This window comes from Lithobates pipiens, unplaced genomic scaffold (assembly GCF_037356315.1).
Source record: "Lithobates pipiens isolate NorthernLeopardFrog02 unplaced genomic scaffold, aLitPip1_a1.2 Scaffold_19, whole genome shotgun sequence".
Taxonomy (NCBI): Eukaryota; Metazoa; Chordata; class Amphibia; order Anura; family Ranidae; genus Lithobates; species Lithobates pipiens.
In genome coordinates this window covers 518,819,359-518,841,296 of record NW_027507764.1, presented here as the reverse complement: position 1 = coordinate 518,841,296, position 21,938 = coordinate 518,819,359, and the positions used below count along the sequence as shown (strand labels likewise).

General features: G+C 50.6%; 4 pseudogenes; all 4 read left to right on the top strand.

Moving 5' to 3' along the window:
• The first annotated feature begins 16,367 nt into the window (after nt 1-16,367).
• Nucleotides 16,368-16,486, top strand: LOC143999170 (5S ribosomal RNA; annotated as a pseudogene).
• A 974-nt stretch (nt 16,487-17,460) lies between these two features.
• Nucleotides 17,461-17,579, top strand: LOC143998932 (5S ribosomal RNA; annotated as a pseudogene).
• A 126-nt stretch (nt 17,580-17,705) lies between these two features.
• LOC144000133 (5S ribosomal RNA) lies at nt 17,706-17,824 on the top strand (annotated as a pseudogene).
• A 377-nt stretch (nt 17,825-18,201) lies between these two features.
• LOC143998905 (5S ribosomal RNA) lies at nt 18,202-18,320 on the top strand (annotated as a pseudogene).
• Nucleotides 18,321-21,938: the final 3,618 nt, after the last annotated feature.

The following is a 21,938-nucleotide window of genomic DNA, read 5'->3' as shown; positions in this document are numbered from 1 at the left end:
CGGGTGCGAGCAGGTACAAACGGGCGCACGCGGGTGCGCGAGGTTGCGAACGTGCGCACGCGGGTGCGCGGGGTCACGAACGGCTGCACGGTTTCACGTGGGCGCGCGGGCACGCCGTGCGACCGTTCTTGGCGCCCAGAGGGCTTCTTAAGGAATCCGTTCTAGTGCCCCGGTGCTGTCCAGTCTACAGCGTTCCTGTGACTTACCTCTGCTAACCTGATTGTTCCTGCTCTGATCCACCCAGCCTGTTCCTGATTACTCCTGCTTGCTGCCAGCCTTGACCCTCGGACTGTCTGACCACGCTTCTGCCTTCTCCTTTGTACTTCTGCTGCCTGCCCGTTGACGACCCGGCCTGTGTTTGACCCTGCTGTTTTGCCAGTTGATCCAGTCTGCCATCTGTGACCGCTGCTGCCTGTTGCCTGCCTGCCAGCCGCTCCAGTCTGCCATCTGTGACCGCTGCTGTCTGTTGCCTGCCTGCCAGCCGCTCCAGTCTGCCATCTGTGACCGCTGCTGCCTGCCAGCCGCTCCAGTCTGCCATCTGTGACCGCTGCTGTCTGTTGCCTGCCTGCCAGCCACTCCAGTCTGCCATCTGTGACCGCTGCTGCCTGCCAGCCGCTCCAGTACGATCGCCTGTACCCGCTGCCAGCCGCTGACTGCTCACCAGCTGTTCCAGAACCACCTGCCTGCACCTGCCTCTGTCTGACGCCAGCTCCAGGGCCAAACCTACCATCACCTGCTTGGCACTTGTGCCCTCTGACCTCTAGAGTCTCTGTTCCCACTCTCAGGGAATCTCGAGCCAGAGGCTTACGAGAGGCCGCTCCCTGCACTCCGGCCTCCTTCCACTAGGTGCGTGACAGTACTGGACAGCCATGTCCGAGCCCACGCAGGGAGCCTCTCCTATGGACGAACTTTGCCGCCACCTCGCAGGACTCACTCAAGCGGTGAAGAATTTACAGGAGGGCTATAGTCAGCTGGAGGAACGGGTCCTGGCCCTGTCTACTTTCTCTCCAGCTGCTTCCGGGACTTCTGCTACCCCTTCTGTGGTGATGCTGCCCCCTGAACCTAGGGTGCCTACACCCGAGAGATTCTCTGGAGATCGTGGAAAATTCCGGACTTTTCGCAATTCCTGTGAACTTTTCTTCGCTCTCCAGCCCAGGACCTTTTCCCTTGAGGCCACCAAGGTGGGATATGTCATTTCTCTACTAACTGGCGAACCTCAGTCCTGGGCCCACCGCTTACTAGAAAAGAAGGATCCTTCCCTTGAAACCCTGGACATCTTCTTTCAGGCCATGTCGCGGTTATATGAAGACCCACAATTAACCGCCACCGCTGAAGCGGCCCTGCACTCACTACAGCAAGGCCGCCGACCTGTAGAGGACTATGTGTCGGAATTCCGACGCTGGAGTTCCGACACAGATTGGAACAATGCGGCATTACGCTATCAGTTCCGTATGGGCCTATCAGAACCCTTGAAGGACGAGCTTGCCCGAGTGGGCATTCCAGAGACTTTAGAAGCCTTGGTGGAGCTCGCTATCCAGATTGACAGGCGGCTAAGGGAACGCCGTCTGGAGCGGTCCTCAACAACTCCTCGTCCAGTGTGGATGCTTCCTCGGGTCCCCAGCTCTCCTCATCCTGCCTCTCCCGCTGCCACCACGACGAATCAGGATCTCCCCGAACCCATGCAGCTGGGCCTACTTAGGCCTTCCTTGACGCCAGAAGAACGCCAACGCCGTCGGGTGGGAAACCTCTGCTTATACTGTGGAGAGTCTGGACATTTTGTGCGCAATTGCCCTGCCAAGCTCCGTAAGTGCCTCTCCGTGTCTCCTGCCCTTACGTCTGACTTTCCTAGCACTACCTCCCATCTGACTGTTTTCATTTCCTTGCAGCTACCAGGAGGGAACGTCCAGACCAACGCCATTATTGATTCGGGAGCTTGCAGTGGCTTTATGGACTTATCTTTCGCCTCAAGACATAACATTCCTCTTCGGCCCAGGGCAAAGGGACTCTCTATACATCTGGCCGATGGTTCTACTCTCAAATCCGGTCCTGTAACCCGGAAGACTCAGCCCTTATTGACTTCCATTGCCGGGATCCACCAAGAGTTGCTCTGTCTGGATGTCATTACTTCCCCCCTCTTCCCTATCATTCTCGGCATGCCCTGGCTAAGGGCACATAACCCCCTGATTGACTGGTCCACTGGGGAATTAAAATTCCTCTCACCTTACTGTCTCCAGCACTGCTTGTCGGGAACCGACCAGGCCTCCTCCTCGTTGCTCTGCCTGGAAGTTGACGCAGAAACCCGTCGAGCTGTACCTCCTGCCTACCATGACTTCCTGGATGTGTTTAGTAAAAAGGGTGCAGAGACCTTACCCCCTCACAGGCCATATGATTGTCCTATAGAATTACTTCCAGGGGCAGAAATTCCCTTTGGGAGAATTTTCCCACTATCAGAGACTGAGTTGGTGGCTTTGAAGACTTACTTGGATGATAATCTAAGGAAGGGATTTATACATCCCTCTACTTCACAGGCGGGAGCGGGAATCTTTTTCGTGGAGAAGAAGGACCAAACTTTGCGCCCCTGCGTTGACTACCGGGCCCTTAACAAGATAACTATTAAGAATCGTTATCCTCTACCACTTGTGCCGGAACTCTTCCAAAGACTGGGGTCTGCAGCAGTATTTTCGAAGCTGGATCTTCGGGGGGCCTACAATCTGGTCCGCATCCGTGATGGCGACGAGTGGAAGACTGCCTTCCGTACTTGCTTCGGGCATTTTGAGTACCTGGTCATGCCCTTTGGTTTATGTAACGCCCCCGCCACATTCCAGCACTTCATCAACGACATCTTCAGAGACTACCTAGACCTGTTCGTCATTACCTATCTAGACGACATCCTGATCTTCTCCTCCTCCCTGGCAGAACACCGGGAACACGTCAGGAAAGTACTATCCCGACTCCGACTTCACGGGCTATATGCCAAACCGGAGAAATGTACTTTCGAACAACAAAGCATTCAATTTCTGGGGCTGGTAATTTCCGTAGATGGCATCGAGATGGACCCTCAGAAGATCTCCGCCATCCGTGATTGGCCCGCTCCCACTGACAGAAAAGGGGTCCAGCGATTCATCGGATTTGCGAATTTTTATAGGAAATTTATTAAAGGATTTTCTACTATTATAGCCCCCATCACGAGACTGACTAGGCAGGGCCTGAAGTTCCAATGGTCCCCAGAGGCTCAGGAAGCTTTCTCCATTCTGAAGAACTTGTTCGTGTCGGCCTCTATTCTCAAGCATCCTGACCCGACCCGGCCTTATATTCTAGAGGTCGATGCCTCTGAGATTGCGGTTGGGGCGGTTCTATCTCAGAGACATGGGCTTAGGTCCCGTCTGCACCCAGTCGCATTCTTTTCCCGCAAGCTATCCGAAGCAGAGGCGAATTACGACGTCGGAGACCGGGAGCTATTAGCCATCAAAGTGGCCCTCGAAGAATGGCGCTATCTACTGGAGGGGGCCACACACCCAATCCTTATTTACACAGATCATAAAAATCTGGAATATTTGAAGTCCGCCAAGAGGTTGAGGCCACGTCAGGCCAGATGGGCTCTTTTCTTCTCCCGGTTTTCATTTCTTATAACCTATCGCCCGGGGTCAAAGAATACCAAACCGGACGCCCTGTCCCGAATGTTCAACGAGCCCGAGACTTCTCCCCATCCAGATACCATTCTGACCTCAGGGAACTTTCTTCTCCTTCAAGCAGATCTGCTGTCTCTGATCAAGCAGGCTTCCGCTGGTGCTGCTCCACCACCTAACGTCACGCTTCTGGCCAAAGACGAACTTCTTTGGTATGAAGACAAAATTTTTGTTCCCCAGGAGACCCGGGTGCCAGTCCTCAGTTCATGCCATGATCACCCGCTGGCCGGCCATTTCGGAGCCCTTAAGACCACCGAACTGGTTCAGCGAACCTTTTGGTGGCCCCAGTTGAAGTCTGACTGTAAAAAGTACGTGGAGGCATGTGTCACCTGCATCCGGAACAAAGGCAACAAGTCCAGGGCCTGGGGTCTGATGAAACCATTACCTGTCCCAGAGAGGCCTTGGCGGATGATATCGATGGACTTTATCGTAGAGCTACCACCATCAGAAGGCTACTCCACAATCTTTGTGGTAGTGGACAGGCTAACCAAGATGGCCCACTTCTTGCCAATGAAGGGCACCCCCTCCGCTGCGGAAACAGCCGAGGTATTTATTAAAGAAATTGTGAGGCTACATGGCGTTCCTGCAAATATTACTTCTGATCGGGGAGTGCAATTTACGTCCAAGTTCTGGAGAGCACTTTGTAGGGCCCTGAAGATCGATCTTTGTCTTTCATCTGCTTACCACCCACAGACCAATGGGCAAACGGAACGGACAAACCAGACGCTGGAGCAGTATCTGCGCTGCTTCTCGTCATTTTCTCAGGACGACTGGGCTCCTTTGCTCCAGTTAGCAGAATTCGCTTACAACAACTCCATCCACTCTGCCACAAGTCAGTCCCCGTTCTTCGCTAACTACGGCTTCCATCCCTCATTTCTGTCCAATGACCTGCCAGAAAGCCCGGTACCAGCGGTTCAGGAGAGTATTGACTTTTTCAGCTCCAATAACAGACTGCTGCAGGAGACCATGACAAGAACCCAGAGATATAATAAAGAGGTTTTTGACAGGAAGAGAAGGGGGGAGCTTGAACTCAAAGTCGGGGACCAAGTTTGGCTCTCCATGTTGAACCTAAAGATGGCCTGTCCTACTAAGAAGTTGGGGCCAAGGTTTGTGGGTCCCTTCCCAATCGTGAAGAAGATAAATGACGTGGCATTTGAGCTGAAACTGCCAGAATCGTTCCGGATTCACCCCGTATTTCATGTAGCTTTGCTCAAACCAGCCGTCCCAGATCCCTTTGACAGCCGGAGGGTTGTTCCACCTGAACCTGTGATCATCGACGGTGAAGTCGAGTACGAGGTGGAATCTATCCTGGACTGTAGGCGTAGACGTAATCAAGTTCAATTCTTGGTGAAGTGGAAGGGGTACGGACCCGAAGAAAATTCTTGGGAACCTGAATCTAACATTCACGCCAGAAGACTGATTCTCGCCTTTGAGAGGGTCCATCCGGGTAAAATGGCTCAGTTGGGCATCCGGAGGCTGCCCCTGGGGGGGGGCAATGTCATGGTCGTCCCCGAAATCCAGCGGCCCATGGAAGACCTATTCACAGAATCCCTTCGTTGAGCGCTAATAGGTTTCCCTGGGCGTGCGTTGGCGCGAACGGACGCACGCGGGTGCGAGCAGGTACGAACGGGCGCACGCCGGTGTGCGAGGTTGCGAACGTGCGCACCCGGGTGAGCGGGGTCACGAACGGCTGCACGGTTTCACGTGGGCGCACGCGGGCACGCCGTGCGACCGTTCTTGGCGCCCAGAGGGCTTCTTAAGGAATCCGTTCTAGTGCCCCGGTGCTGTCCAGTCTACAGTGTTCCTGTGACTTACCTCTGCTAACCTGATTGTTCCTGCTCTGATCCACCCGGCCTGTTCCTGATTACTCCTGCTTGCTGCCAGCCTTGACCCTCGGACTGTCTGACCACGCTTCTGCCTTCTCCTTTGTACTTCTGCTGCCTGCCCGTTGACGACCCGGCCTGTGTTTGACCCTGCTGTTTTGCCAGTTGATCCAGTCTGCCATCTGTGACCGCTGCTGCCTGTTGCCTGCCTGCCAGCCGCTCCAGTCTGCCATCTGTGACCGCTGCTGTCTGTTGCCTGCCTGCCAGCCGCTCCAGTCTGCCATCTGTGACCGCTGCTGCCTGCTGCCTGCCTGCCAGCCACTCCAGTACGATCGCCTGTACCCGCTGCCAGCCGCTGACTGCTCACCAGCTGTTCCAGAACCACCTGCCTGCACCTGCCTCTGTCTGACGCCAGCTCCAGGGCCAAACCTACCATCACCTGCTTGGCACTTGTGCCCTCTGACCTCTAGAGTCCCTGTTCCCACTCTCAGGGAATCTCGAGCCAGAGGCTTACGAGAGGCCGCTCCCTGCACTCCGGGCTCCTTCCACCAGGTGCGTGACAGCACCTCTGGTGATTGGACACTGGTTAACCCCCAATTAAGGAAAATTCCTTCCCTATATAACCCCTCCCATATGGGAGGCACCTCAGTTTTTTTCGCCAGTGTCTATGGTGGTTGGTCACGTAAAACATGTGCTATGAAGAAAGCTCTGTGCAGGTCCCTGCGGGGGCCTAAGGGCTACAACAAACCGGATCCATATCTCGGGCCGATATTTTGACAGTGTGTTTGCGAGCCGTGTCGTTCGGTGTGCACGGCGCTGTACTGCGCAGGCGCCAGGCGGCAGTTTTACAGCCCAGAGTGTCAGGGGGCTGTAAGTGGAGACACAGGAGCTGTGGGCAGTAAGCATCCCATGGGATTGGATCCAGGCAAACCTAAGACACCTACTCAGCATCAGGTTGGGCAGTTTAAGCATATATATTTATTGTGAGACTTTAAGCACAACAGTGATTGCACTTTGTACTAGTACCTCTGCTTTGTAGCTGAAGACTATGTCTCCTCGTAAGAGGGTCTCAGGGGGAGATAACAAGGGCACTGGTAAGTCACCGCCTAGGTCTAGGGGTTCTAAAAATGCCTGTAGGTTACCATACCCCCCTGCAAGACTGGAGTCAGCCTCACAGGATGAGTCAGTGCCCCTGTCAGGATTTGCAGCCTCTCCTAATATTTCGGCCCCGGTATACGTCACTGAGGACTCCCTTAGGGCTACATTGGAGGGTTTTGAAGGGAGAATCATGAATTTTATTTCAGCTTCCCTGAAAGATAGCAGTAAAGGGGTAGATCCCCTCCCTCTGCTGAGATTTCTCTTTCAGGTGACACTTCTGACAACGAGGAGAGATCCCTATCTTGGGACAGGGATCTTGAGCAGTCGGATGAATCAGAGGAAGAGGAGAGAGTCCCCTCCTCCCAGGCGCTCAGAAAACAGGTGCAGTATTATACTGAATTGGTGCGTACCACATTCAGAATGCCTGCTGCTGAGATCGCTACGTCCTCTGTTTCTTCCCTGGGAGTCAGGAAAATCCCACAACCTGCCTTTTCCTTTACAATTCATCCCTTAATGGATAAATTGTTGTATGAGGATTGGGGACATCCCGATAAACAGTTTGCTCCTCCTAAAAGGTTTTCTATGCTTTATCCTCTGGAGGAAAGTTTCACCAAGAAATGGGGGTCCCATCTGTCGATGCGGCTGTTTCTTGCGTGAATAGAAACCTGACCTGTCCTTTGGATAATGCTCAGGTATTTAAAGATCCAACTGATAAGAAGCTGGAAACATTATTAAAAGCCTCCTTTTCCATGACTGGCGCTGTAGTGCAACCTACAGTCGCAGCTGTGGGGTTGTGTCAGTTCCTCAAGGAACAGGTCAAGCAGATGCTTGGCCTCCTTCCCAGTGAGGAAGTGGAGAATTATGCAGAAATACCTCAAATTCTGTGTTTCATGATTGATGCAATTTTGGATTCTGTCAAACAAGCATCTCGTTTGTCTCTCCTGTTGGTACACATGCGAAGGGCCCTATGGCTAAAGAATTGGGCAGCTGAGCTATCATGCAAGAAGCATTTGATTGGGTTCCCGTTTAACCACTTAACGACCGCCGCATGCCATTGTACGTCATCACAATGGCATGTACAGGCACAAGCACGCTTGCATTCCAGTGGGTGGGGGGTCCGATCGGACCCCCTCCCGCTGGATGCGGCGGTCCAGTTCACTTCAGGAGCGATCCGGGATGAGGGGATGGCTGTTGCTTTCTGGCCATCCCCTCTCGATCGCTCCTGGCGAATGAGAAGCTTCCTCCCACTGTGTATTGTATATACAGGCAGGGAGGAAGTGATGTCATTCTCCTCGGGGCGGTCTTATTGACCGGACTACGAGGAGAGGACACAGTAAGTCTGCACCAAACACTACACTGACACTAACTAACACACAGGCACACAAACCCCCCCCGATCACCCCCCCCTTTGCCAGTGTCACTAAGCGATCATTTTTCTGATCGCTGCATTAGTGTCGCTAGGTAGCTAGTTATTTTTTTAGGTTCACCGCCAGGTTTTTATAGCGCTAGGTACCCCGATATACTACCCAATAAGGGTTTTAACCCCCTGATTACCCCTAGTTAACCCTTTCACCCCCTTTTGCCAGTGTCACTAAGCGATCATTTTTCTGATCGCTGCATTAGTGTCGCTAGGGTCGCTAGGTAGCTAGTTATTTTTTTAGGTTCACCACCAGGTTTTTATAGCACTAGGTACCCCGATATACTACCCAATAATGGTTTTAACCCCCTGATTGCCCCTAGTTAACCCTTTCACCCCCTTTTGCCAGTGTCACTAAGCGATCATTTTTCTGATCGCTGCATTAGTGTCACTAGTTTCGCTAGGTAGCTAGTTATTTTTTTAGGTTCACCGCCAGGTTTTTATAGCGCTAGGTACCCCCATATACTAACCAATAATGGTTTTAACCCCCTGATTGCCCCTAGTTAACCCTTTCACCAGCGATCACCGTATAAGTGTCACTGGCGACGCTGGTTAGCCAGTTAGTTATTTAGGTTCCCTGTCAGGTTTTTATATAGCGCCAGGGACCCCCATATACTACCTAATAAAAATTTGAACCCCCTGATTGCCCCTAGTTAACCCTTTCACCAGTGATCACTGTATAAGTGTTACAGGTGACTCTGGTTAGTTAGTTTGCTTTTTATAGCATCAGGGCACCCACCATTTATTACCCAATAAAGGTTTAACCCCCTGATCACCCGGTGGGTGATATCAATTAGGTTTTAGGGTCAGGATCTGCGTCGCCCCAGGCAGTGCTAGGTTAGTGCCAGTACCGCTAACACCCACGCGCAAAGCATACACCTCCCGTAGTGGTATAGAATCTGAACAGATCAATATCTGATCTGATCAGATCTATACTAGCGTCCCCAGCAGTTTAGGGTTCCAAAAAAACACATTGTTAGCGGGATCAGCACAGATACCTGCTAGAACCTGCGTTTTGCCCCTCCGCCCAGCCCTCCCAAGTGCAGTATCGATCGATCACTGTCACTTACAAAACACTAAACACATAACTACAGCGATCGCAGAGTCAGGCCTGATCCCTGCGATCGCTAACAGTTTTTTTTGGTAGCGTTTTATATTTAAATCCGGAAGGCAGTGCTTGGTTTTCTGGGTCCAGTACGTGGTCAGGCTCCCAAAAAGTCCCCACATGTGGTATCCCCATACTCAGGAGAAGCAGCAGAATTAATTTTGGGGTGTAATTTGACTTATGCCCATAGCATGTGTGAGCAATATATCATTTAGTGACAACTTTGTGCAAAAAAAAAAAATTAAAATTCCTGCAACTTGTGGCAAAATTTAAAATATTTCATGGACTCAACATGCCTCTCAGTAAATAGCTTGGGGTGTCTACTTTCCAAAATGGGGTCATTTGGGGGGGGTTTGTGTTATTTTGGCATTTTATGTCCTTCGAAACTGTGATAGGTAGTGAGGAGTGAAATCAAAAATTTGCACCCTTAGAAACCCTGAAGGCAGTGATTGGTTTTCGGGGTGCAGTACGTGGCTAGACTCCCAAAAAGTCCCACATATGTGGTATCCCCATACTCAGGAGAAGCAGCAGAATATATTTCGGGGTGCGACTCCACATATAACTATGGCATGTGTGAGCAATATATCATTTAGTGACAACTTTTTGTAAGCTTTTTTTTTTTTTTGTGTCATTATTCAATCACTTGGGACAAAAAAAAATATTCAATGGGCTCAACATGCCCCTCATAAATTTCCTTGGGGTGTCTACTTTCCAAAATGGGGTCATTTGGGGGGGTTTTGTGTTATTTTGGCATTTTATGGCCTTCGAAACTCTGATAGGTAGTGAGGAGTGAAATCAAAAATTTGCACCCTTAGAAATCCTGAAGGCAGTGATTGGTTTTCGGGGTGCCGTACACGGCTAGACTCCCAAAAAGTCCCACATATGTGGTATCCCCATACTCAGGAGAAGCAGCAGAATATATTTTGGGGTGCAATTCCACATATAACTATGGCATGTGTGAGCAATATATCATTTAGTGACAACTTTTTGTAAACTTTTTTTTTTTTTGTGTCATTATTCAATCACTTGGGACAAAAAAAAATATTCAATGGGCTCAACATGCCTCTCAGAAATTTCCTTGGGGTGTCTACTTTACAAAATGGGGTCATTTGGGGGGGGGTTTGTACTGCCCTGCCATTTTAGCACCTCAAGAAATGAGATAGGCAGTCATAAATTAAAAGCAGTGTAAATTCCAGAAAATGTATAGTTTGTAGACGCTATAACTTTTGCGCAAACCAAAAAATTTACGCTTATTGACATTTTTTTTACTAAAGACATGTGGCTGAATACATTTTGCCCTAAATGTATGACTAAAATTTAGTTTATTCGATTTTTCTTATAACAAAAAGTAGAAAATATATTTTTTTCTCAAAATTTTCGGTCTTTTTCCATTTATATCGCAAAAAATTTAAATCGCAGAGGCAATCAAATACCACCAAAACAAAGCTCTATTTGTGGGAAGAAAAGGACGCAAATTCCGTTTGGGTACAACATTGCATGACCGCGCAATTACCAGTTAAAGCAGTGCAGTGCGAAATTGTAAAAAGACCTCTGGTCCTTAGGCTGTTAATTGGTCCGGGGCTGAAGTGGTTAAAGGGGAACGTTTGTTTGGAGAAGAATTAGACAAATTCGACCAAAAAATTTCAGGGGGTAAATCTACTCTCCTTCCAGTCAAAAGGAGCAAACGTCCATCATTTAGGCGTTCTCTCTCTCCCAGAGCATCAAGCTCTAAGCAGTGGCGACAGCCTTCTCAACCCCCCTCTACAGGAAAGGCTCAAGGCCGGGTCCAGGGGCAGAAGATCCCAGGGGGTGATAGTAGAAGTGGACCCAAAAGAACAGGGTTCAGGGTTTTTTTTTTTTATTTATATCAGGAAATGGGTCCACACAGACCAACAGAGTACAAACTTTCCACATAGTTTACTGATAGCGAGGCAATATCTGAAGTACAACATCAATAACCTGCTGGCATTATCGCCAAGAAGAATAAACAGCAGTATGTGGATTCGGGATTTCACGTCATCCTGTGGTCTCACTTCCCAGTTTCTTTTTAAACTAACTAGGTATCCCTATCGATACCACTGCCAGTGTACGGGGGGGGGGGGGATAGGTGAAACATTGGGGAGGGAAGGACAGAGGGGCGAAGAGAAGACAGGGGGGTAAATCGAGTATGGGGTATAAAGGGGGGAGGGAATGTAAGAAGGGGGGGAGCAAGGTGTGCTACCCAATCATGGAGTGCGCATATGACCATACTGAATTACAGATGTGGGGCCCATCCCTATGGCCCCCAGGCTCAGCGGATCTTGGGTGTTGCATACAGTATCACCCTTCTGTGTCCACCCGTCTCAGGGCCTGGCCCTCAGCCGAGTATATGAACGCAGTCCAACCTTGCCAGGTTTTAGTGAAAGTCTCCTCTCTATTTTGCGCTGTGAGGATAAGATCCTCCATTTTCCTAATGTCCTCCACTTTACGCAGCCAGAGGTCAATGGTCGGCGGGAGGGGCGATTTCCAATGGAGTGGTATGCAGGCCTTAGCCGCATCAAGTAGGGATTTCTGGTATTTCCTGTCGGGTACGTCGGAGGCATGCAAGAGATAAAGAGCTGGGTTGTCTGTGAGAGGCAGGGCCGTGAATTGTTGAATTGTCTCCCGCACCACTTTCCAAAAGTGTGTGCGTTTCGGACATGACCAAAAGATATGCAGCAGAGTCCCTTTCTCTGCGAGGCATCGCCAACACAGGTCTGATGTATTCGGGTAGAGCTGATGGAGTAATGAAGGGGTCCTATACCAACGTGAGATAATTTTGTAATTTGTTTCTTGGATCTTGGCACAGATCGAAGATTTGTGGGCAAATCTGAGTATACGCTGTCTCTTGGTGCTGTTGAATTGGCAATCTAACTCTTTCTCCCATTTAAGTAGGCCCGGAGGAATAAAGTCTGCTGAGGGAGAGTTTAGAAGATTATAAGTCAGTGAAAGTGTGTGTGACAGGACACCTGCGTCAGTGCAGAGCACCTCCAGGGCCGTTAGCGTCTGAGCGTCTCCCCGGGGGGGTGGGATCGTAGAGAGGAAATGTGTGAGTTGGAGCGTCCTCAGGAAGTCTAGTCGGAAAGGGGCCGCAGGGTCTAGTAACTCCGCCGTCGTTTTCCAGCGCCCCCCTGCACTAAAGTGGGATGCTTGATGTATTCCCGCCTCCCCCAAGTTCCGAAGACTCCCATCGTAAAGACCTGGAGTAAATAATGGGTTACCTATGATGGGGTACAGGGGCGAGTTTGGGGAGGAAAGGGGCGTTTGCGAAACTATCCCGAGCGCAGACCTTCGCCGAGTTACCAATCAGTGGGTGACGTTTGATCACACCCGGAAAATCTGAGTAGCACCATGGCATCCTCCGGAGTGGAATCACACTTTGTGCCTGTTCCAGCTGGGCCCACAGCTTGGTGTCCTGATGGCGGCACCAGTCTATGAGCCTCCCCAGATGAACCGCCTGATAGTAGGCTCGTATATTTGGTAGGGCTAGACCGCCACGTAATTTGGGGAGCACCAAGAGTTTGTGAGTGAGTCTAGGTCTTTTTTTCGCCCATACGAATTCTGTGAATGCAGATCGAACCCTTTTAAAGAAGGCGGAAGGTATATGTATAGGTAGGGCCTGCATCAGGTAGAGAATTTTCGGGAGGATGGACATCTTTAAGATGTTACAACATCCCATCCAGGAGTGCATACCCAACTGCCATTTGGACAAAAGTGATTTTATTTCCAACAGTAGCGGAGGGATGCGGTGTTTCACACGCAGATACCTATGGATCCCATATGCTGTGTTCTGGGGATACTGGAGGGGGTGGTGGCGTTAGAGCCCATCAGGGTGGCAGTCTCCAGGGCACTATTCCAGGCTAGGAAACTTATTTTGCTGGGTTGGAAATCTGTAGAACCCCCGGTGGTGGCGGCATGGATATCCCATATGGGCAGGACCTTTATCATGGAGAAATACATTTATCAACATAGGGGATGCCCGGGAAGGTTTGAGCGCTTGTGGTCATGTTGGCTGGATACCCCTGGGCTAAGTCCAAACGAGCTAATATTGTCCAGAATATTGTAGGTTGTGTGGTGCAGGACAGATATGTGAGCCCTAGCTTGGAAATGTCTACCCTACTGGGGAACTCTGTGCGAACACGGGGTGGAGGGAGGAGGAACTGGAATGATGTATTGCCTGTATATACATTGACAACTATGTATCAAATGGATGTACATGTGCGCTGGAAATTGCTGTATACCTGTAACTTTAATAAACACCTTTTTGATAAAAAAAAAAAAAAAAACAGTAGCGGAGGGAAGTTATACTCATACAGTTTCGAGAGTGTATGTGGGATATACGTACCGAGGTACTTCAGAGCCGTGTTCGTCCACTTCAGGGTAAAGCTAGCTTGGAGGTGGGTAAGCTGCACCGCCGGTATCCCCACGCCCATTGCCTCAGACTTGGCAAAATTAATTTTTAAATTTGAGAGCGTCCCGTACTTTTCGAATTCCCCCATCAAATTTGGAAGGGATACCACTGGGTTGGAGATTGAGAACAACAGGTCGTCCGCGTAGGCCGATACTTTGTGTTGGGTGTGTTTAACCACGATGCCCGCTATGTTCGGATTTGATCTAATGTGGCAGAGGAACGGTTCGAGGGAGAGCGTGAATAAGAGAGGTGAAAGCGGGCATCCCTGTCGCGTCCCGTTCATGATCCGGAAAGGTTCGGACAGCACCCCATTGGCCCTAACCCTGGCCGATGGTGTGGTATATATGGCCTGGATCCACCCTAACATGGTGTTGCCCAGTCCTATGTGGCGTAGTGTGGCAGACATAAAATCCCAGCTAACCCTGTCAAAGGCTTTCTCAGCGTCCGTGCTGAGAAAGACACTTGGCCTGTTCTCCATGTTAGCAGTATACAGCAGGTTCAAGACTTTAGTGGTGTTGTCTCTAGCCTCTCTGGTGGGTACGAAGCCTACCTGGTCAAGGTGTATCAGATCTGGGATGTATGATTGTAGCCTCATGGCTATGATCTTAGTGAATAGTTTAAGATCCGTAGGGTTCAGGGTTTTACTCTAATCTCTTCACCGTTCCAAAGCCAAATTTAAGTGTCAGACCTATCCTGGATCTGAAAGATCTGAACTGTTTTTTACGCATCCGGTCCTTCCGAATGCAGTCAATTCGCACTGTGGTCTCCTCCCTGCAAGGGGGAGAGTTTATGGCATCAATAGACATCAAGGATGCATATCTCCATGTGGCAATATTTCCCGCACACCAAAAGTATCTAAGGTTTGCGGTAGAGCGGCACCATTTTCAATTTGTGGCCTTGCCGTTTGGGCTCGCTACGGCCCCTCGAGTCTTCACAAAGATTCTGGACCCTCTCTTGGCGAACCTAAGAGCTCAGGGTATAGCCGTCATGGCTTATCTAGACGATTTGCTTCTCATAGAGAAAACAGTAGCGCTCCTGAACCACAGTGTTACCAGAACGCTAGAACACCTGGAACGCCTAGGTTGGATTATAAACCTAGAAAAGTCGTCCCTACAGCCTGCTACCAGGTTGGAATACCTGGGTATGGTTATCGACACCGCTCAGGGCAAGGTGTTTCTACCAAGGTCAAAAGCCTTGGCCATTGTGGATCTGGTGCGCCTAATTCTGGGCAGAAGATCCACGGCCTGCCTATTGCCAACTTCATGATCTCTGCGTACCAAGGTCGCCTAACCCTCTTGACTCTTCCCAGGAACTTCCCAGACCAACCAGGCCTGATTAGTAACTGGATGGGAGACCGACTGGGAATACCAGGTGCCGTAGGCTTCTTTTTATGTTGTTGGCGTTGACATGTTTTTTTTTCCGCTTGTTTCCCAAGGTGACCATCTTTTCATTTGTCAAGAGGGCTGAGAGAGCCCAAAGAAATCTCCTACGGCCACATCACCCTGAAAGCGCCCGATCTCATCTGATCTCAGAGGCTAAGCAGGGTCCGGCCTGGATAGTACCTAATTACAGGTGCCGTAGGAATCTTTTTATATTGTTGGCTTTGACCTGTTTTTTTTTCGCTTGTTTCCCAAGGTGACCATTTTAGCATCTGTCAAGAGTTTTGAGTATGTCCTGAAGCGTTTGCCTAAGGCCACATCACCCTGAAAGCGCCCGATTTCAGAGGCTAAGCAGGGTCAGGGTCAGATGGGAGACCGCCAGGGTCTATGTTGTTGGCATTGACCTGTTTTTTTTTCACTTGTTTCCCAAGATGACCATCTTGGCATTTGTCAAGAGGGTTGAGAGTGTCTGAATAGAACACCTATGGCCACATCACCCTGAAAGCGCACAATCTCATCTGATCTCAGAGGCCTAGCAGTGTACGGCCTGGTTAATACCTGTATGGGAGACCATCTGTGAATACCAGGTGCCGTAGGCTTCTTTTTATGTTGTTGGTGTTGACCTGTTTATTTTCGCTTGTTTCCCAAGGTGACCATCTTGGCGTTTAACAAGAGGGTCGAGAGTGCCCAAAGAGATCACCTACGGCCCCATCACCCTGAAAGCACCCGATCTTGTCTGATCTCGGAGGCTAAGCAGTTTCGGGCCTGGTTAATACCAGGATGGGAGAACGTCTGGGAATAACAGGATGGGTGAACGTCTGGGAATAACAGGTGCCGTAGGCTTCTTTTTATGTTATTGGCCTTGACCTGTTTTTTTTTTCACTTGTTTCCCAAGGTGACCATCTTGGCATTTGTCAAGAGGGTTGAGAGTGCCTGAAGAGATCACCTACGGCCCCATCACCCTGAAAGCGCCCAATCTCGTCTGATCTCGGAGGCTAAACAGTGTCGGGCCTGGTTAGTACCTGGATGGTAATACCAGGTGCCATAGGCTTCTTTTTATGTTGTTGACTTTGACCTGTTTTTTTTCGCTTGTTTCTCAAGGCGACCATCTTGGCGTTTGTCAAGAGGGTTGGGCGTCTCTTGAAGAGAACGCTTACGGCCACATCACCTTGAAAGTACCCAATCTCATCTGATTTCAGAGGCTAAGCAGTGTCAGGCCTGGTTAGTACCTGGATGGGAGACTGCCTGGGAAGACCAGGTGCCATAGAAGGATCTGGCCTGGTTAGTGTCTTGATTGGGAGATCGCCTGGGAATACCGGATGCCGTAGGCTTCTTTTTATGTTTTTGGCTTTGACCTGTTTATTTTAGCTTGTTTCCCAAGGTGACCTTCTTGGCCTTTGTCAAGAGGCTTCAGAGTGCCCAAAGAGAGTGCCTACGGCCAAATCACCCTGAGAAAGCCCAATCTCATCTGATCTCAGAGGCTAAGCAGCGATGGGCCTGGTTAGTACCTGGATGGGAGACAGCCTGGGAATACCAGATGCCGTAGGCTTCTCATTATGTTGTCGGATTTCACCTGTTTTTTTTCCCCTTTTTCCCAAGGTGACCATCTTGGCATTTGTCAAGAGGGTTGAGAATGCACAAAGAAATTGCCTACGGGCACAACACCCTGAAAGCGCCCAATCTCGTCTGCTCTCAGAGGCTAAGCAGGGTTGGGCCTGGTTTGTACCTGGATGGGAGACCGCCTGGGTTTTCCAGATGCCACAGGCTTCTTTTTATGTTGTTGGTGTTGACCTGTTTTTTTTCGCTTGTTTCCCAAAGTGATCATCTTGGCATTTGTCAAGAGGGTTGAGAGTGCCTAAAGAGATCGCTTACAGCAGCATCACCCTGAAAGCACCCTATCTCTTCTGATCTCGGAGGCTAAGAAGGGTTGGGCCTAGTTAGTACTTGAATGGGAGACGGCCTTGGAATACCAGGTGCCGTATTCTTCTTTTCATGTTGTTGGCGTTGACCTGTTTTTTTTTCGCTTGCTTCCCAGAGTGACTATCTTGCCATTTTTCAAGAAGGATGAGAGTGCCCAAAGAGCTTGCCTATGGGCACATCACTCTGAAAGCACCCAATCTCCTCTGATCTCAGAGTCTAGAAAGGGTCGCGCCTTGTTAATACCTGGATGGGAGACCGCCTGGGAATACTAGGTGCTGTAGGCTTCTTTTTATGTTGTTGGCGTTGACTTGATTTTTTGTTTGCTTCCCAAGGTGACCATCTTGGCGTTTGTCAAGAGGGTTGAGCGTGCCTGAAAAAATCTACTATGGCCGCATCACCCTGAAAGAGCCCAATCTCATTTGATCTCAGAGGCTAAGCAGGGTTGGGACCTGGTAAATACCTGGATGGGAGACCGCCTGGGATTTCTCAATGCCATAGGCTTTTTTTTTAAGTTGTTGGCATTGGCTTATTTTTTTTTTTGCTTGTTTCCCAAGGTGACCATCTTGGCATTTGTCAAGAGGGTTGAAAGTGCCTGAAGGGTTTGCCTACGGGCACATCACCCTGAAAGCACCCGATCTCGTTTGATGTTGGAGGCTAAGAAGAGTCGGGCCTTGTTAGTACGTGGATGGGAGACCGCCTGGGAATACCAGGTGTCGTAGGCTTCTTTTTATGTTGTTGGCGTTGACCTGTTTTTTTTTAGCTTGTTTCCCAAGGTGACCATCTTGGTGTTTGTCAAGAGGGTTGAGAGTGCCTGAAGAGATTGCCTGAAGAGATTGCCTGAAGAGATTGCCTATGGCCACATCACTCTGAAAGCACCCAATCTTGTCTGATCTTGGAGGCTAAGAAGAGTAAGGCCTGGTTAGTACCTGGATGGGAGACCACCTGGGAATACCAGTTATTGTAGGCTTCTTTTTATGTTGTTGGCGTTGATGGGAGGCCACCTGGGAATACCAGGTGCTGTAGACTTCTTCTTATGTTGTTGGCATTGACTTGTTTTTTTTTGTTTGTTTCCCAAAGTGACCATCTTGGCGTTAGTCAAGAGGGTTGAGAGTGCCTGAAGAAATCTCCTACGGCCACATCACCCTGAAAGAGCCCAATCTCATCTGATCTCAGAGGCCTAAGCAGGGTTGGGACCAGTTTAATCCCTGGATGGGAGACCGCCTGGGATTTCCAGATGCCGTAGGCTTCTTTTTATGTTGTTGCAGTTGACCTATTTTTTTCCGCTTGTTCCCAAGGTGACGATCTTGGCGTTTGTCAAGAGAGTTGAGAGTGCCTGAAGATATTGGCTATGGCCACATCACCCTGAATCTGTTCCATCTCGTCTGATCTTGGAAGCTAAGCAGGGTCGGGCCTGGTTAATGCCTGGATGGGAGACCGCCTGGGAATTCCAGGTGTCGTAGGCTTCTTTTTTTTTTTCAAATATAATTTTTTCTCCAAACAGGGGAAGACGGTCCACCGAGTACATAATGCAACAAAGAATTACAGAGCAAAAAGCAGCTGAACAATACTTGATACAGGTATATTCGCAATTGTGAGTCTGCCTTCCATCAATCATAATGATTCAAGGCACGGATAAAGTACTGTACCAAGATCCAGGGTCACACAAACCCCAGGTCCCTCCGGCATAATCTATCCAGAGGGGGGTGTGGGGCCGTCATTCCCAATTTTCCACTTTTTCCAAAAGAGAGAGGGAGTGGAGGGGGTGAGAGATAGGGGAGGAAGGCAGAAAAGAGAAGGGGTGAAAGATCAGGAAAGGAGAAGAGGGGACGAGACACGATGGCAGCCACTGTCCAAGGGGCCAGTCAAGGAAAGCTCAGAGCACTAAGGCGATAGCAGGCGACATCCTTCCAGCGAGAATATAAAGGTATTCCAGATGTCCCAGGTTTGTTTAAAAAAATGTTGTTTACCTTGTGATGTGAGGATCAAGTCCTCCATTTTTTTTAATGTCCTCTATTTTCCTAAGCCAGTGAGTAATGAAAGGGTGGGAACATTTTTTCCAATAGAGAGGGATGCAGGATTTCGCCGCATTTATCACATGCCGTAAAATAGATTTTTTGTACTTCTTAATGGGAATCTGTGAATGTTGCAAGAGAAAGAATGCAGCCTCTTTCGGGATGGAGAAGTCGGTGAATTTTTGTGTTATGCATCGGATCTCTGTCCAGAAGTCCACGAAGCTGGGGCAGGACCAAAAAATGTGGAGCAACGTGCCCTCTTCTTCTCCACACCTCCAGCATATGTTCGAGGAAGAGGGGAAACATTTATGCAGCTTTGATGGTGTCAAATATCAACTGGTGAGAAGTTTAAAATTTGTCTCCTGTATCTTCGTGCACAGCGAGGTTTTGAGAGGCAAAGTGATAATGCGTTGTCTCTGTGCTGGGGAAAACGAGCAATTAAGGTCCTTTTCCCAGTTGGACAGACAGGTTAAGTGTGGGTGATCTGTTGAAAGAGAATGTGGACCAAAGGGCCTTCGCTCCTGCATAGAGTCTCAAACTCCGTCTGAGGGCAGGCGAAAGTTTGAGGATTGGGGATGGAATGGAGAAAATGAAGTTGTTGCGCCGCTCTCCAAAAAGGCAGTTGGAAAAGCCCTGTCGGATCTGTTAGGGTTGAGAAAGAAGGCCATTTTCCATCAATGACGAATTTAGACGCATGGTCTAGGTTGGAATTTCTAATTGGGTCCCCGGTTCAAAGTTCGGATGGTCACGTATAGGGAATAGGGGGGAAGTCAAAGACGTGAGTGTGTTTTGGGTAGCGATCAGGTGACTGACTTTCAATGAAGCCCCTATAGTGGGATGTGATGTCAATTCTGTGGGTAAACCCTTATAGCACCACATGGCGCTTCTTAGCGGAATTCGGGAGTGAGATTGTCCTACTTGCACCCAGAGCTTAGAAAGTTTGTGTCCATTCTAGTCCAATACACGCCCCAGATGGGAGGCCAGGTAGTAGCATCGCAAGTCAGGGAGAACCAACGCTCCCTGTTGTTTAAACAATGTCAGCTGTGACCACTTAAGTCTGGGATTTTTGTGGGCCCAGTTAAATTGAGTGAGCAGGGGTTGAGCTTGCTTAAAAAACGGGACTGGGAAGGGGGCGTGTCTGGGCGTGGACGATGGCGGACGTCTCTCTGGAGGGCTCCGAGTGCACCGGTGCCTATCCGCCGCCATCGGGCTCCTACACAGCGGCTGGCTGCATAAAAACCTGCCTGCACGATAGCCCGGGCTCCCCAGCGGTGCCCAGAGTGATTATTGTGCGAGGATTCGGCTGATGATACCTGGGAGAGGCCGCACCGGTACTCCCGCGGCCGCCGCCATCTTGCTACTCCCAGGCCTCCCGGGGACAACGACACTCATCTGGAGGTAGGGGACCTTTTCTTCACCCCAACCCTGTCAGGGGACTGTCCAGGCATCACAGGAGGGCCTCTCCGGGTCCCGGGGACGCCGCGGCCCGGTCCGGCCTAGTGCTGCCTAGTGGAGCCTGCGGATCCCCGCTGTTTCCTGGGGAGATCCCAGCCCTGGGGCCTTACTGCCTGGCCGTCTCCTCGGGCCTACTAGCGTGCCCTGGTGGGCCTGTGGCCGCCTAGCGACCTACCCGACTGCCACCCAACAACAGCCCGGGACCGGGTGCGGCAGAGAGGGGGCGCTCCCAGAGGAATTCCTGTGGACCATAGCATGACAGCTCCCCTCCCCGGGGGCTGTGGCTTGAAGATGGCTGGGTGAAGACAAGCCCTGGGGGGACCCCATGCTTGACCCGGACCATATGGGCCACAACGCAACTTCATCTGATGTGACCTCGGCATGACCACCCCCAAAAGTTACAGGACAAGATCAGCAACCTGCGACCTTCACAGCCCGGTATTCAACGTTTCTTCAGGGGAAACCCACGCACTTCACCAGGTGACACCGCAGATACGCCTCGGGTACCCCGATTGGAAACAGTCCCCACTGGGACGCAGAACCTCCCAGGTACACCCGCATCAGACTATCTTTCAGGGACTCCGGCGGTGTTCAGATCGGAGATGGCAGGCTCTTCCTCAAACCAGGAAAACCTTGATGACGACCTCCGCAGTATGCTGCGTGCTCTGCCTACGAGGGCGGACATTGAGGCCCTCCCTACGAGGGCAGACATCGAAACCCTGATCCTGCGGATAGAGGAGGCACATAACAGGGATATCCAAGAGGTGAGGACTGAGCTGCATGCCATAGAAGACAGAGTCTCCTCAGGGGAAACCCAGCTCACTTCATTGGCGTCTAGGGTGCAAGCACTGGAACACGCACAGAATACCCAGGCGGTGGTGGCGCAGGAGATGCAACTCCATCTGGAGGAAATGGAGGACCGTAGTCGCCGCAATAACTTGCGACTGCGGGGTATCCCAGAGGCTACGGGTCAAGAAGATCTGGCAGAGACTGTCACTGCTATCTTTCACAGGCTCCTGGGTGACCCGCCTCCCTCCCTGGAAATTGACCGTGTTCACCGGACGCTGGGCCCCAGATCCACCGATCCGGCATGACCTCGTGATGTTCTGTGCCGTTTACACAGAAACGTACAGAAGGAAGCGCTTCTAAAGAGGGCATGGGACCACGGGGCCATTGACTTTGACGGTGCACAGGTTCAGATACTCCCGGATCTCTCCAGGGCCACGCTAAAACGCCGCGCCATGCTGAAACCGGCTCTGGAAGCTGCTAGACGCCAGGGTTGCACGTACAGATGGGGCTACCCCCTAACAGTCATCTTCCGCACGGATAGCGGCACCTTTACATTACGCACACCGGCGGACCTCCCCGCCCTCTTTGCTTTCCTGGGCACAGATCCTGTCCAGGTGCCAAACTGGCTGGTGAGGATCATGCGCCCGGCAGGCCTTTTGGGCCCAACGTCGGGCAGCGCCGCCCCACCGGCTCGCTCCCAGAGGTCCAGAGGTCGATCCCGCACTACGTCCGCTTCAGTGACCAGGTCACGTGAGTCATAACAGCTCCCTTCAGCACCTACTATGTTGTTCTACACTGGCTGATTTTTTCACCCCTCATCCACGA